General features: G+C 37.5%; 1 long non-coding RNA gene across 1 annotated transcript; it reads right to left on the bottom strand.

Moving 5' to 3' along the window:
- Positions 1–2,634: 2,634 nt before the first annotated feature.
- Positions 2,635–10,794, bottom strand: LOC122057057. The gene is made up of 2 exons (XR_006133441.1): positions 9,811–10,794; positions 2,635–3,172 (listed from the first exon to the last, which is right to left on the bottom strand). It is a non-coding gene; the product is annotated as an uncharacterized LOC122057057 (long non-coding RNA).
- Between the last annotated feature and the right edge of the window lie 3,337 nt (positions 10,795–14,131).

The following is a 14,131-nucleotide window of genomic DNA, read 5'->3' as shown; positions in this document are numbered from 1 at the left end:
ATTTATGTGTGAAATCTAGGGTAATAAAACATGCATTTTATATATTTAGAATGGAGCTACCTTGGGTTTTGCTCTCTTTTTGCAGGTTTTGTATTTTAAAGGCTTTAAGAATTATTGGGCGTCATATCTCTCCAACAACAACTACCTAGTGTAGTTGGTGAGCTAGGGTGTGCAAAATTCCCTTGCTCATCAGGAGGTCTCTAGTTCGAATTTCATAGTTGTCTTTTTTTGGAGAATTTTGTTAAAGATTTCTTACTTTTTACTTACTTAAAGAACTAAGGGCATGGAGGGGATTTTCAAATCAAATTAAAAGCAAGGAAAATTGTGGAAGGGGTTCTTGCGCAAGAAGAGAAGAAAAAAAAAAAGGAAAGAAAAAAAAAAGGGAGAAATAAATCTTGTCCAAATCTTCTCTCTCCTCATCACCAAAAGATTGTCCAAATCACACAAAGGAAGAAGGAAAATCATCCCTTGGAGGTAGAAAAAGAAGAGACAAATAAATTAAAAAAAAAATGAAAGAAAATAAGCAAAAAAAAAAATTATAGAAAATTTCTCCATGTTTATTTCTCTCTTCTCTCTCCTCCACCTTAGCACTTTTGGTCTCAAAAGATCTCACTACCAATTGTGGGTTTCTCCCTTTTAGGAAAGAGAAATTTATTACCCTACCTCCCCATTCACTATAAATACAACTCATGTAAGAGGAGGGGGGAAACTTCATTCTTCTTCTAGTGTTTTTTCTTAGTTGCATTATCTCTTTCTCTAGTTTTCTCTTTCTCTAGCTCTAGTTCTAGGTTTATGCTTTGAACACTTTTGTAAGTTCTTTTTATTCAATTAATGCAAGCACTTTTTTTTTTTAATTCAGTCTTTTATTTTTATTTTTTAAATAATTGAAGTTGTAATTTTCAAGCTCTAGTTCTAGGCTTAGTTCTAGGTGATAAGAACAAGCTATGAAGCATGTCTTTCAAGTTCAATTTTTTTTCTTTAGATTTGTTTTCTCTAGTACTAGAAATTTTAGATTTAGTTTATTCCAGATCTAGTTTTTAGTATTGGTGGTATCTCAAATCGATCAAGTTTTCATTCAAGGAATAAAGTTCAAGTAAGTAGGCTTCTTCAGTAGTCTTCTCTCCCCCCCTCTCATTTCCTCTTCTGACTACCCTTTATTTCTTAATTTAGGATCTTAATTTTAGTTGTTATATTGTTGCTTTCCCTTTCCCTCAAGGTTCATGGCTAGTGTATGTGTTGACTTTGCCCCTCCTAGCCATAGAACCATCAATTTATTACTTTTATTTCAATTGTCTCCATTTCCTAAAGCCAAATAGAGTAACCCTTGTAAGAGTGACTCTCTGGTCAAGTAGGGAAGCACATATTATGATGCATCCCTCGGGCTAAGTAGAGAAACCTACTTGTGATTCTCTCTCTAGCTTTATCCCCTTTCTTTTACTTTATTTTTATTTTAGCATTTTTTTCTTTCATTGCTTTTTAATTGCGTGGGGTGTTTATTTTCAGCTATTTATTTATTTAATTTTAATTGTGTGACTTGCGTGTTTAAATTCTTAGATGACGAATGGTTAGGACGTTATTTTAGATACATATGTTTAGGACGGTAATTAGAATTAGGTCACGGTAATTAGAATTAGATCACAATCATTAATCGGTTCACTTTCGTATTATTAAAAGAAACAAAAAATAAAGTGGTTACTCTCCCCGTTTTCGACCCGTAGCTACACTGATCCGTACGCTTGCGGTTACATTTTAAAATCTCAAATAGGGTCACTACTAGGTGTTGTCCAACCTCCACTTCTAAAGAGACCAGTAAGCAGACCACATAAGAATAGGAAAAGGTAACCTAGTGAGGCACCTCTGGCTGACTTTAGGAAAAAATCAAGATCTCTCAGATGTGAAATTTGTAAGATACTTGGCCACAATAAAAGAACTTATAAGAGAGAGGAACCTAAAGGAAAGAAGAAGGGTTCTTCAAGTTGCACATCTGTTGTTGAAAAGGTATCTTACATTATCCATTTCTTACACTTTTATTTAGTACTTATAATATGCATCAAGATTCACTCAAAATTCCATGGTTCTTTTTTTTTTTTTTGCAGAGAAAAGGGGTGAATGATGACCAAGATGATGTAGCTTATCTCAAAGGGTTACTAAGTCACAGATTTCCACAACCATTGAAGTTGGTGATTCTGTACAGGCCACACTTAAAGGAAAAATGACAGAAAAATGGGAGAAGAGGAAAGCAAGCAAGAAGTAGGAAATGGTGATAGAGCATGAAGAGTCCTGGAGTTTTAATTGTGTTTTTGAGTCATGGTGTAATTTGAACAATGGATGTTTTGAGTCATAGTGTATTTTGAAAAATGGATGTTTTGTATGTGGTGTTTCATTTGGCTTGTGATATGTGATGGATTTGTGGGCAGGATATTTCATTTTGGACTTTCTATTTTTCAATCAACATATTAGGTATATGTGTATGTGATGGATTTGTGAAATCGAGATTTCTAAAAATGATTTTATGTATCTCAGGTATATCCAAATGTCAATATTATAGAGGAAATGCTGTCCAATTTTTCTATTTTTGGTTCTTTTCATTCAGAAATGTTAGTTGTGATTCGCATATATGCATGGGAAGCTCAATGGTAGAAAGAAGATAACATTCTAATTACCATATTCAATTCAGTTACATATTTCTTTAAAAAGTTCCATACTAGGTCTATTCCACTCAAAATCCTAAACAATCTTCCCAACCATCCCGACCATCATTACCATCCTAACAAAGACTTGTAAGATTTTACAACCATTACAACCGGTAGAACAACCACAATACATAAAACACTTGTCCAACAAGCTTCAATATTTTATTAAATTTCCCCAACCGCTGCAATCTTACCTTCAGACTATGCATCTCATCCTTCAACTATTGAAAATCATGAGGACTGAGGTTGTTTGATGGTGCAGTTCTGACTGGTGTCACATTCACTAGCTCACACCAAGCGAAAAATCCATATTTCTTCTCTTATATAATCTTTGGATAGGTGTAGTAGAGTTTGTTGGGGTTATCTTTGGACTCTGATACCTTGACTGTAGCTCTTTTGGTGATATTTGCATGTAATATTAACGTACCTCAGACCATCAGCTTGGTTCATAGAAGTTACACTGCAAATAGACATCGTATCTGCAATACCAATAAGTTTAAAATCAATTAGCGACAACAGTATTTTTAAATGAAAAATACATAACCTTCTACTTTACTTAAATACTTCAAAATTGTAGTAGAGAAATAGTAATTTCAAAGCATTACTTCTTTCCCATTTAGCAATCACAAAGACAAAACAATAGAACTGATTTGTTCCTATCTTAGGTTCTCTTTTTTTAATGAAAACCTTGGGTTCTCCTTTGCTTGGACCTGAAATCATCCAACTAACAACAATCCACAAAAAAAATGGTACCACAGTTTTCATCCCTTGATTTGGGAAAGAGAGCTAAGCTAGTTCCAGTCAAGTTCATGAAATTAGAGCCAAAAATGCTTTAAACAAATGATAGGGGAAAACAAATTAAGGGATGAAAATTGACTTCTGAAGTAGGGTGTAGGGGAAAAAATTATGTTCCTGACTTCTGATTTTCCTCCATGACTCTGTGCACTATGATTTTTTTACCTTAATTTTCTTGTTAATTAGTTCATTTCAGTAAATTAAGTCTTGTATCAAATTAATCAAGAAGAGTCACATGCTGGTCTTCCTTAGAGTCCAATGGTGTTCTCTCTCTATATCATTCAACTCTGCTTTCTCTTTTATTCTTTTCCCCCCTTTCTATTTTGTCTATGTTTATTCTATATACTCTGTTTTCAGCCTCTTTTCTCTACTATTGTTCTTAACTGAAACATCTAGTTTTCTCTGTTTTCAATGAATTTTCTATTCTGTAATTCCCTTTAGACCATATCTTTGGAACATGGTTTGGAGAGAGTTCTAACACATAACCTTTTAGAAATTTTTGTATTGTAATTCCCTTCTACTCATTCTTATTGAAAAGTTTTGTTTTGTAATTCCTTTTAAACCAACAAACACAGAGCAATTTCAGAGCTCTAACACATAACTGTTGAGGGTTCACTTAAGAAACCCTAGATTCATCCCAAACACAAACAAAAGCCCAAAACCTTAGATTCATCACCAAAACACAAAAAGAAGATAATAGGAATCATATGAGGGTTCACTTACGAACCTTTGTCGGAGTGAATCAGATACTCACTGGAGATTTGCAAAGCTCCTTCTCCACCTAAGTTTGCTTGCAGAGGGGGGCGATTTGCAGAGCTCCAAAACCCACATTCTCCAACGGTTATGTGTTATGGAAGTGATTTGAGTGTTTTGGGTATAAGAGAGTATAAAAGGGTATAATGATCATCTTATATTAAGACTATTTCCTACTAAAGGGGTAATACGGTCTTTTGCTTTATAAAACTAACATCATTCTCACATCGTCAATGCTAGTGGAGGGGCATAAATTGTTCAAACCCTTGGACCCACATGTAATTTCGAAAAACTACAAGGGAGGGGCATAATTTTCCTTCTTTTTCTTTTTGTTTTCCATGTGGAGTAAGGTAGAGAGGGGGTTGGTGGTAGTAGTTGCGAGCCCTTGTGGTGTTGGTCGAAGCAGTGTTAGCCTTGGCGGTGTGGGGCTTTGATGTATTTGTGGCCTTCTAGGTGTGTTCTTCCCTTTGTCGGTTTCACTTTCCTAATAAAGATATAGAGTGGCTCAGAGAGAGAGAGAGAGAGAGAGAGAGAGATTAGGTCAAAAGCTTACTTCGTTGTATCCAAACTGTTATTTATAAAGTTCTGACCAGCTAGGGTTCCTAAACCTAGTGGGTCTATAACTACCCCAAGTGGCCCAACCACTAACGAACTGGGTCAAAACCAAGTTCGATCAACATTTAGGGATAGAACTGTCAAATTCGTAGGAATACAAAGGAGTAAGGTGTATATATATATTGGTGACATTGATGTTTACTTAGAAAGTGGATGTGTAAAAGGCCAGTCTCAGTCTCACAGAGACTGGAGAGCCATAGAGTGGAATTTGGACATTCAGTTCTACACATAATGGACAAGCCCTTCCTTGTAAGGGCATCAACAATAGAGTTTATAGCCTTTGGAATACAACTAAAGGAAACAGAAATAAAGGCGGAGCAAAGATTAAGAATATCCCTGATCACTGGAGCAACGTCAAGTGGTGGCATACAAGATGGTTCAAGGATAAATCCGAGCATGTCCGTGTTGTTTGTCTCTACTAGTAGCTTTGGTACACATTCAACATTCGCGTGTAATAAGGCCCATCAAATCGCAAGTGCCTCACCCTGTGCTGGTGAACTGAAATGTTGTAGTATTGAATAAGCACTATCTAGAACACCACCGTGGCCTTGGAAAACCACTCCTAAACCTCCTCTTGCACCATCCTTCAGCAAAGTAGCATCACAATTCACCTTAAAAATCTTGATGGTGGTGCCTTCCAAATTCGGCTCACATGGAAATCAGTAGAAGCCGATGTAGCTCCTAAACCAGATGAAGGGGATTTGCTTGCTTGATACTCCAAAAGCCTTTTCTGCTACTGCAATAACATCTTGTGGAGACCATACTGTTCTTTCTACGATCGTTTATTGCTCTCCAAATATACTAGCGTAGGAAGGAGGCTCGTGATAGACATTCTCTAGCAAATCTCTTCCCCAAATGGAAAAGGCTATCCCAACTACTAAAAGCCAATCAACGATTGAAGGTGCCCGATCAGATGGAGGCGAGTAGGCTAGGAAACTTACAAACCAAACCAACTTAGCAAACTGACAGTCCAATTAGTGGATCAGGTTGGCTTTCCAGCACCGTAAAGTTAGATCGATGAGCTCTGAGATATATGTAAAATAACAATTGCTAGTCGTCGCTGCTATATACAAAAACCTACACGGTTGGTAGGCATTGGTCATGCTAAATATATATGCACATTTCCCCCATTCCAATCTCCCATATTAGCCCCACCAAAAGAGTTTTCCGCCCTTTTAACAAACTATGCCAACCCCAAGAGGGTTGATTCCCCAATCTTGCTTCAAGAAAAGATGAATTTGGAAAATTAATGGACTTCAGTAGCTTTCCCAATGCGAGACTAGTGAGCACTGTGACCTCCACGCTGCTTTAGTAAGCAAGGCCTAATTCTGTAACCTTGAATCCGTAAACCCAAGACCCATTTTCGACTTGGGATGACAAAGTTGTGACCAAGAGATCCAATGAATCTTTGAATCATTAGCCTTCACTCCCTAGTAGAACCTTGCTGCAGCTCTACGAATAGCATTTTGATGTGATACTAAAAATTTGAAATGGGACCCTACATAATTGGACATAGGAGAAATGCCCGCCTTTAAGAGTACTTACTTGCCGACATGGGATAAGTATTTCTCCTTCATCCTCGCAATTTCTTAAGTGTCCTCTCCCTTGTCTTGTGAAACTTAGAAATGCTCGTCTTATTAAATTTTGTTTCCATAAGGTAAGCCATATCTGGATGATCAGTGCAAAGGAGGCTATGCAAGGAACATCCAGTCAAAGCCCTCCCCAACCCTTGACAACTCCAACCCAGAATCTTCATTGATTCTCGTGATGCTGAGCCCTTGACACCACAGGGATTCAGAGCATTATTTTAAGACCCATAAAAAAGATTATCAACATATTTTGGCCTGAACCGGAAATTGATAGGAAAGAAGTACAAGATCCGCTTGGAATTCAACAACTTAGGTAGAGAATTATTTTTTTTTTCCATTCTTGGAATTGTGTGGACGGAAAAGGTTAAGCAGCTTCAAGGGCCGGGATATATGACTTGAGACTCGAGCTTTGGACGATGAGATCGTGGAATGAGAAAAATTGTATTCCAGAATGGGTTGCATTCTTGGTTTCATTCCAAGGATTTGAGAATAGAATGTTTACGAAACAACATTTTTTACGATCCAGAACACATTCTGGATCCAGTGTGCATGGTATGCATTCCCATTCTGAGAATGTGCATTTCCATTCTGAAAATACAGAATGTGTTCTTAACTAAGAATGAGAACATTGTTTGGGTAAAATGTTTGTTTAAAATGCATTTTTTATGTGAGAATGGTTAGACATTTTATCAAACACCTCATGGGAGGAATCTCTTCGGTGAAAATCCCAGACAATATTACATCAATAACTCACAAATAAAAATATAAAATTTTGAATGGTTCCTTAGATGGTATTGCTTACATCAAACCTGTAAAGATCGAGAGGAAAATAGGAGATTCTAGGATTTTGGCTTCAAGTGGAGATCTTCAGAAGGAGAAAAAGAGAGAGATTTGGGGCAAGAGAAGCGGTTTTTTGAGAGAGAAAGAAAAGTTGTTTTTGGAGATTTGTAAGAATGAGACGCTATTCCTTGGGAGAGAAGGTGTCTTTCATAAAATTAGTGGTGGAACTATTTTCATCAGGCTGTGCCAAGGCTGGAGAATGGAGAATGGAGAATGCAGAATGCAGAATGGGGAAATATCCCATTCCGGAATGAGATGCATTCTTGACCGTGTTCTAGAATTTTGAGAATGGAATGCTTACGAAACAATGTTTTTAACAGTTCAGAATGTGTTATTGGTCCAGAATGCATTCGAAGAATGCATACCAAACACAGCCTTAGTGTTCAAAAATAAAAACAAAATCAGGTTTATGGGTGAGAAAGAGAAAATTCAAGGCATTCTTAGATCAAGGAGGGCAAAGTCCCTTAATGTCCCAACTCCCAACTAAGGATCTTCATGACATATAATGAAAGAAAAACCATAGAGAAATTACCCACTGAACAAGCACAACTAGAGATCTCAACCAAACTGTCCTTGCAAAGAAACAAACACAAGAACGCAGGCAGTTAAGGAAAAAAAAACACACGCAAGAACTTCAAACCAAAGATGAGCTAGTTACCCTGAAGGGAATATGACTTGAGGGCCCTCCAGTTCAAGGAGAGAAGCTGGAAAGATAGAACTAAAAACACAGTAACACTAGGCCCAGCCATATAAGAAAGTTCACCAAATATTTTAAAAGGGCTGGGCTGGGCTGGGCTGGGCTGTGCTGGGCTGGGCTGGACTTGACTGGACTGGACTAGGTGCCCAAAACAGTCTTGCACAGTGACACTGGGTCCCAAACTCCGGCCCATCCAATTCCCAGACTTAAAGGAACAAAGGGGAAGGAGAGCCAAGCGAAACAGAGCCAGATCCAGGAGCTCAAACAGAGTAGCTTCCCTGGAGGAATCCCGCCGATCATAAAGGCCGATCGCACTACATCTGCTCCCATACCCTTAAACAAGAATATCACCGCCGACGTACAGCATTTGATGATCGATCTTCTATTAGCCTAAGCTGATGCGTGACTTGTACTACTATTATGTAGTTACTGTAAGACGACTACAGATCATGACTTAAGAGGCCTGTTTTCACCTTCTCATTGTATTCCAAGAGTGATGTGCATTTTTAGATATTAAAATATTTGCGATTTTGAGAAAAAAATGCATATAGCCGGAGAGGGAAAAATAACCTTTTCCCACATGTATGAAAATTAACGGAGATCCACAACCATAACAAAATACGCGCAAAAAATAATAACTCGAAAACAAATCAACCCAAATTACAGAGGAAACCTAACACCAAAAAACCTCATATTTGTTTGTCATTATTGAGGATTCCTTTTCACATTGTAAATAGGTCCTTGTTATTTATTTATTTTATTTATTTATTTATTTTTTTTTTTTGAAGATTTCTAGCAGAAACAGGTCTTGTAAGAATGGGGTATGCCAAAAGATCAAATGTAGAAAACAAGAAAAGAAACTAATGCTGATGTTCAACTTTTTTCATATATAGAATTTAAACTAGAGGCATCAACAAGAATCAGAAAAGGCCTCAGAGGGACCAGTTTATGCCAATTTATATCAGCTTATTGGATGAGAAATACACATTTCTCATCAGTGTTACAAAGACAAAGAAGAAGCAAAAGAAGAACAAGTAATAATGCTCAGAAACAGTTAATTAAAGAAGGACACTATTTCTACATGATTGAAGGAATGAAGAAGCTTCAGAAAACCAGCTGCATTGTTCATTCTGCCTTGGCTTCCTGTTCCTGCTTTGGTTTCCCCTTCTTGGGCTTCATGAAGCAGAAGCATGAGCAGCAAGGACACTGAAACAAGAACTTCATTGCCTTGGTTTTGGCTATACAGAATGTTCAGAAAAGCAAGTCTGTATAAAGGAGTGTACTAGCCCATGGTTTTTCTTTTCTTTTCCATTTTATTACTCAACCATTGGTTCCATTCCCATCACTATCAGACAAGAATATGCCTAATGGCTCCAGCCTATCAGTAGGGGCGGTGGGGTTCTTTATCAAAGTCGTTTGGTTATGGATGCTTTTTCCTTTTGTGGGTCACATTGGCCCAACCTTATCATTTTCTTTTCCAACAACTATTAGTGGGTTGGCAAGCAATTGCAGAACAGAGACAATGACAAATCTTGACTGTAACTAAAAGGCAGAGGAAATTTTCATCTTGATTCAGTGTTCATATCATCTTGTACTAGAAAGCAATAATAGAGGTTCTAAATGCAAGAAACTTCAAATCTAAGATCTTGGTAATAGAAAATCTGAAAACTTCAATTAATAGAGGTTATAAATGCAAGAAACTTCAAATCTAAGATCTCGGTAATAGTTAATCTCAAAACTTCAATTAATAGAGGTTCTAAATGCAGGAAAAAACAATAATAGTCTAGTGCAATTGGTGAGTTGTGATGTGCAAAAAATTCATACTCACCGAGAGGTTTCAAGTTCAAGTCTCCTAGCTGTTACCTACTTCCCTCTCTACCTACCCAAAAAAAAAAAAAAAATGCAAGAAGGCCAAAAGTTAGCAGTGCTTAAGCGTTCAAAAGTAATAAAACGCTACATTTAATATCAACCTGCTACCAGTTCTCCCACACCATCTTCTTCTTCATCACAATCTCATTGCAGCGATCAACCAAGTTCCACCAGGGCATTAATCAGGAGACCTTTTGTTCTACATATATCTTTCCTCCAATTTCGTGTGCTCAGTGTTCCAGGGGAATTCCCAGCCAGAAAGAATATCCAAATTTTCCCCATTTCAGAGAAGTTGGAACTGAGAATGAAGAACGACGACCAAACTCCACTTCTCTGTTTCTTCTCCATACTTTCCCTTCTTTGGAGCTTTCGTTTTCCTTCTCACGTTACGAGGTAAATCTCTCCCAAATATAATAAGGACTAGACAAGTGGAGAAATCTGTACTAATATAATCCAGAGTTTTCCGAAGAAGGAAGAGACGGAATCCAGCGATTTCAGGAGTATAAGAGGGTAAGATTAGAATCAGAAAATATTCTGAGAGACAGAGAGGGAGAACAGGAGGAAGGGGAGGTGGGGAGGGGAGGAGAGTGGGTTGAGGTGAACCCTAGGGGATTGAGCTCCTCTGTGGCACAATATAGTGTTCGGCTCGCATTCAACAGTCAGAAACGCCTTGGCACAGAGTCCAAGGCGGTCGCACGCAGCCCAAGGGGTTTCTAGGCGTTGGATGCACGCCGGACATTGTGTTGTACCATAGAGGAGCCAAATCCGAACCCTAGGTCGGAGGTGAGAGCGAGAGAGGGAGAAGGAGACGCAGATTGCTTGTGAGCAGGCACTGTAACAGTGAATAACCGGTTAATGCCTTAAAAGCAATGGATTGCTGAGATTTAACTAAAGATAGATCAATGGCTAAGATTAAATTTGGTGTTCGGAAGTTGGCAACGCTTAAACGTTGCTACCACTCACCCATGCAAGAAATCTCAAATCTAAGATTTTGGTAATAGGAAATCTGAAAAAGGAAAAAATTGTGTACCCGATACTCGAGGCTCCTGCATGTGTGAAATTTGGTGGAGCGAGAACTATGGAACTTTACCCTGAGAATATCGAGAGGTAGTTTTGACCGCTTGACCATTACGCCACAACATTCATACCTAACCATTGGACCAAGCATGCCAAAATAATGTTGGGTTTTGATTTCTTGTATTCCCAATTGCATGAGTGGGCTGACCTAACATTGATAGAATATTTTATTTTTCAGAAAAATTGACAAAATCGAATTTTTTTATTTTTTAAAAAGAATTGATAAAATAATGTTGGGATACATATCTTGTATTCCGTCATTTGTATAGGTAGACTGATCTAAATTTGACAAAATAATGTTGGGATAGGATGTCTTGTATTCTATCACTTACATAAATGGGCTGCTTCCATAGGGCCATTAAGAGGCTAAGGGTTTGAAGGGCTTGAGGCTTCGAGGTCTGGAGGAATTGACCCACCTTGCACATTATCATCATAACTGGGCCCTTAGTAAGCTATCCCCCTAAAAAAGTTTTTAGGACTATTTGGGTATTTCAATAAATTATATGTATATGGTTTTGCGATAAATTTATGCAGTGGTTCTTTATCTATAATTAGTTTGAGACAGAATTGATGATGAGCGGATGTAACCCTATTTTACATTGATAATGAACTAGATCTTATCTCATAGTGAACATAGGCAGTCTTACAAATCCTCATAAATTCTTTATGTATTCCATTGTTTTTTATTTGCATCGTTTTCGTATCATTTTCTACAAATAATTGCATTTAAATTAATGTTGAATTTTAATTGACATCTGGAGTCTCTTGACCTAAAGAATGGAAAAATTAACATATCAATGATTTAGAATTTTCATATAATTCTATAACAATGTGAAGACTTTTTTTTTGTGTTGCTAATGAGGAACCCTCACACTTACTCAGTTTTACGGTTTAGATCCAAGGATAAACCCCTCTTACACGTACGTGGGTATAAGCATGATTTAAAATTTGATAGAAATCTGAGTTTTGATTTTTGGTATTGTTGCTTTTGTATCTTCCGACCAACATGGCCACACCAATAGGCTTTGGAGAAAGAGGAAATTCTTCATGAGTGGAATATTGCATTAACTGTAAGTAAAGTTGGATTCATTGGCCTGTTTTTTACTGGAGATGATATCCTAAAAGTCCAAGATGTGGTTGACAATAGAGATCAGCAATCGTATCATGAGTAATGATGATGCAACAAAGATTGTTGTGTTGCAATGAGGAGTTGAACGCTCTAATGAAATGAAGCGATGTTAATACAGGGATGTTGGATGTTCATCATCTTCAAACGATAAAGTATGAAAAGGGTTTGTTGTAGAAGGGTAATATGATTTAGGAAAAATGAACACTCCCTGATTGTGTGAGGTTGACGAAATGACATTCTTACTATTGTGAAACCGAAAAATTCATCTTTTGTTTATGTCATATGCACCCTTCCATGGGTCCACATGTTGACACAGGGATCGTGCGATCAAAAAACGTTCTTTACCCCTATAATTTACAAGAATATACAACACTAAATACAATGAACTCCAGAAAAGCATTCATGTAGGGGCCAGAGAGAACTTGTAAGTATGGCAATGTAGAGGGTCCGAGGCCAAATGATGCCCCCAAGTTATGTCAAGGCCAAATGATTATGAGATTCAGAAGTTGATTGTGGTTTTTGATTGCCAAGCTGTAAATTGCAATACTTAGTCATTCACCGATCCACTGTTGTTTGGACAACTCAATTGCCAAGATTGATGACAACTTTTTGTGACTTAGATAGTCTGTTTCTCTTTCTTTTTGTTGTGGACCTAATCATTGTAATTTGGAAGCTGATGGAATAGTTGCAAAGGAAAAAATTTGGCTGCTACCCGAGTTGCAGTTCTTGGCAGCCAAAGAAATGGAATAATTCACTTCTCCTTAGAGTTCACATGGAATAATTCACTTCTCCTTAGAGTTCACAAATACCCTCCTAAGTTTTTGTATTTTTCAAAATACATTTTAAGATTCCATTTCTTTGATTACAACCCAGGCAGCAGCTAAATTTCGTTCAACTGTGAGAGGCTTCTTTGTTGTTTTCATCACATGTACAGTGGATTGTCTCCTTTTCCCTTTTCTTCCATCTTTGGTATCTGCTTACCGATGGAAAATCTTCCGCTGTGATTTTTTTCTCTAATAAATCATGGTAACTTTTTGTATAAAAAATAAATAAATTATGTGTGCTTGTCCATGGCCAAGAGATGAAAAAATCTGAAAATTCAATTACCTGATCTTACTAGGTTATATCCCTTGAAAAGTGTTAAAGCACAAGGTTTGCTGAATATGGTTTTGCATTCAATTCTTTCTACAATCATAGAGTTCAATATATATACAAAGAGCCTTGCCGACTGTTGCTTGAAGTATTACAATCCTTGTACAATAGGTAACTATAGAAAACAATAGTTATCACATGTGATAAGTATGGTAAGTGAATAGAACTTCAGATCACATGGGATTCCTTGGAGATCGTCTTTTCTTGTGCACACAGAATGAGTTGTGCATTGGCACACCCCCTCAAGTGGAAGGGGGGTGACAACAGACCTTCAACTTGTCCCTTATAAACTGATACCATGAAGTGGGGAGAGCTTTTGTTAAAATGTCTGCGATTTGATCATTGGAGGAAAGAAATTGAATGGAGAGCTAATGTTTGACGGCCCGATCACGGACAAAATGAAATTCGATCTCCACATGCTTAGTGCGGGCATGTAAGATTGAATTGGTTAAGAGATAAGTGGCTCCAATGTCATCACACCAGAGAAATAGAGATCCTTTTAAGGGGTACCCACGTTCTTTAAACATGGATTCGAATGTACCCCACGTTCTTTAAACATGGATTCGAACTAAATGAGTTTGGCCCTACATCAGCCAATACTTTGTATTCTGGCTTTGTGAAAGACCGAGCCACGGTCTTCTGCTTGCGACAACACTAAGAAATAAGATTGGAGCACAAAAACATAGTATAGCCACCAATGGATTTGTGATCATCACCACTACTAATCTAGTCTGCATCTGAAAATGCTTACAAAATACAACCAAAAGACTGTTGGAGAAGTAACCCATGAGATTGAGGATCTTTCAGATAGCACAACATGTGCTTGATTGAGGCCCAATGATCCTCGGAGGGAGCATGCATGAACTGGAAGACTCGATTGATAGCAAATGAGACATCAAGTCTGCTTAAGGTAACATACTGC

The sequence above is a fragment of the Macadamia integrifolia genome, chromosome 2, assembly GCF_013358625.1.
Source record: "Macadamia integrifolia cultivar HAES 741 chromosome 2, SCU_Mint_v3, whole genome shotgun sequence".
NCBI classification, from domain to species: Eukaryota; Viridiplantae; Streptophyta; class Magnoliopsida; order Proteales; family Proteaceae; genus Macadamia; species Macadamia integrifolia.
Note: the sequence above shows the minus strand (reverse complement) of the source record. Positions and strands in the feature narration are given on the sequence as shown.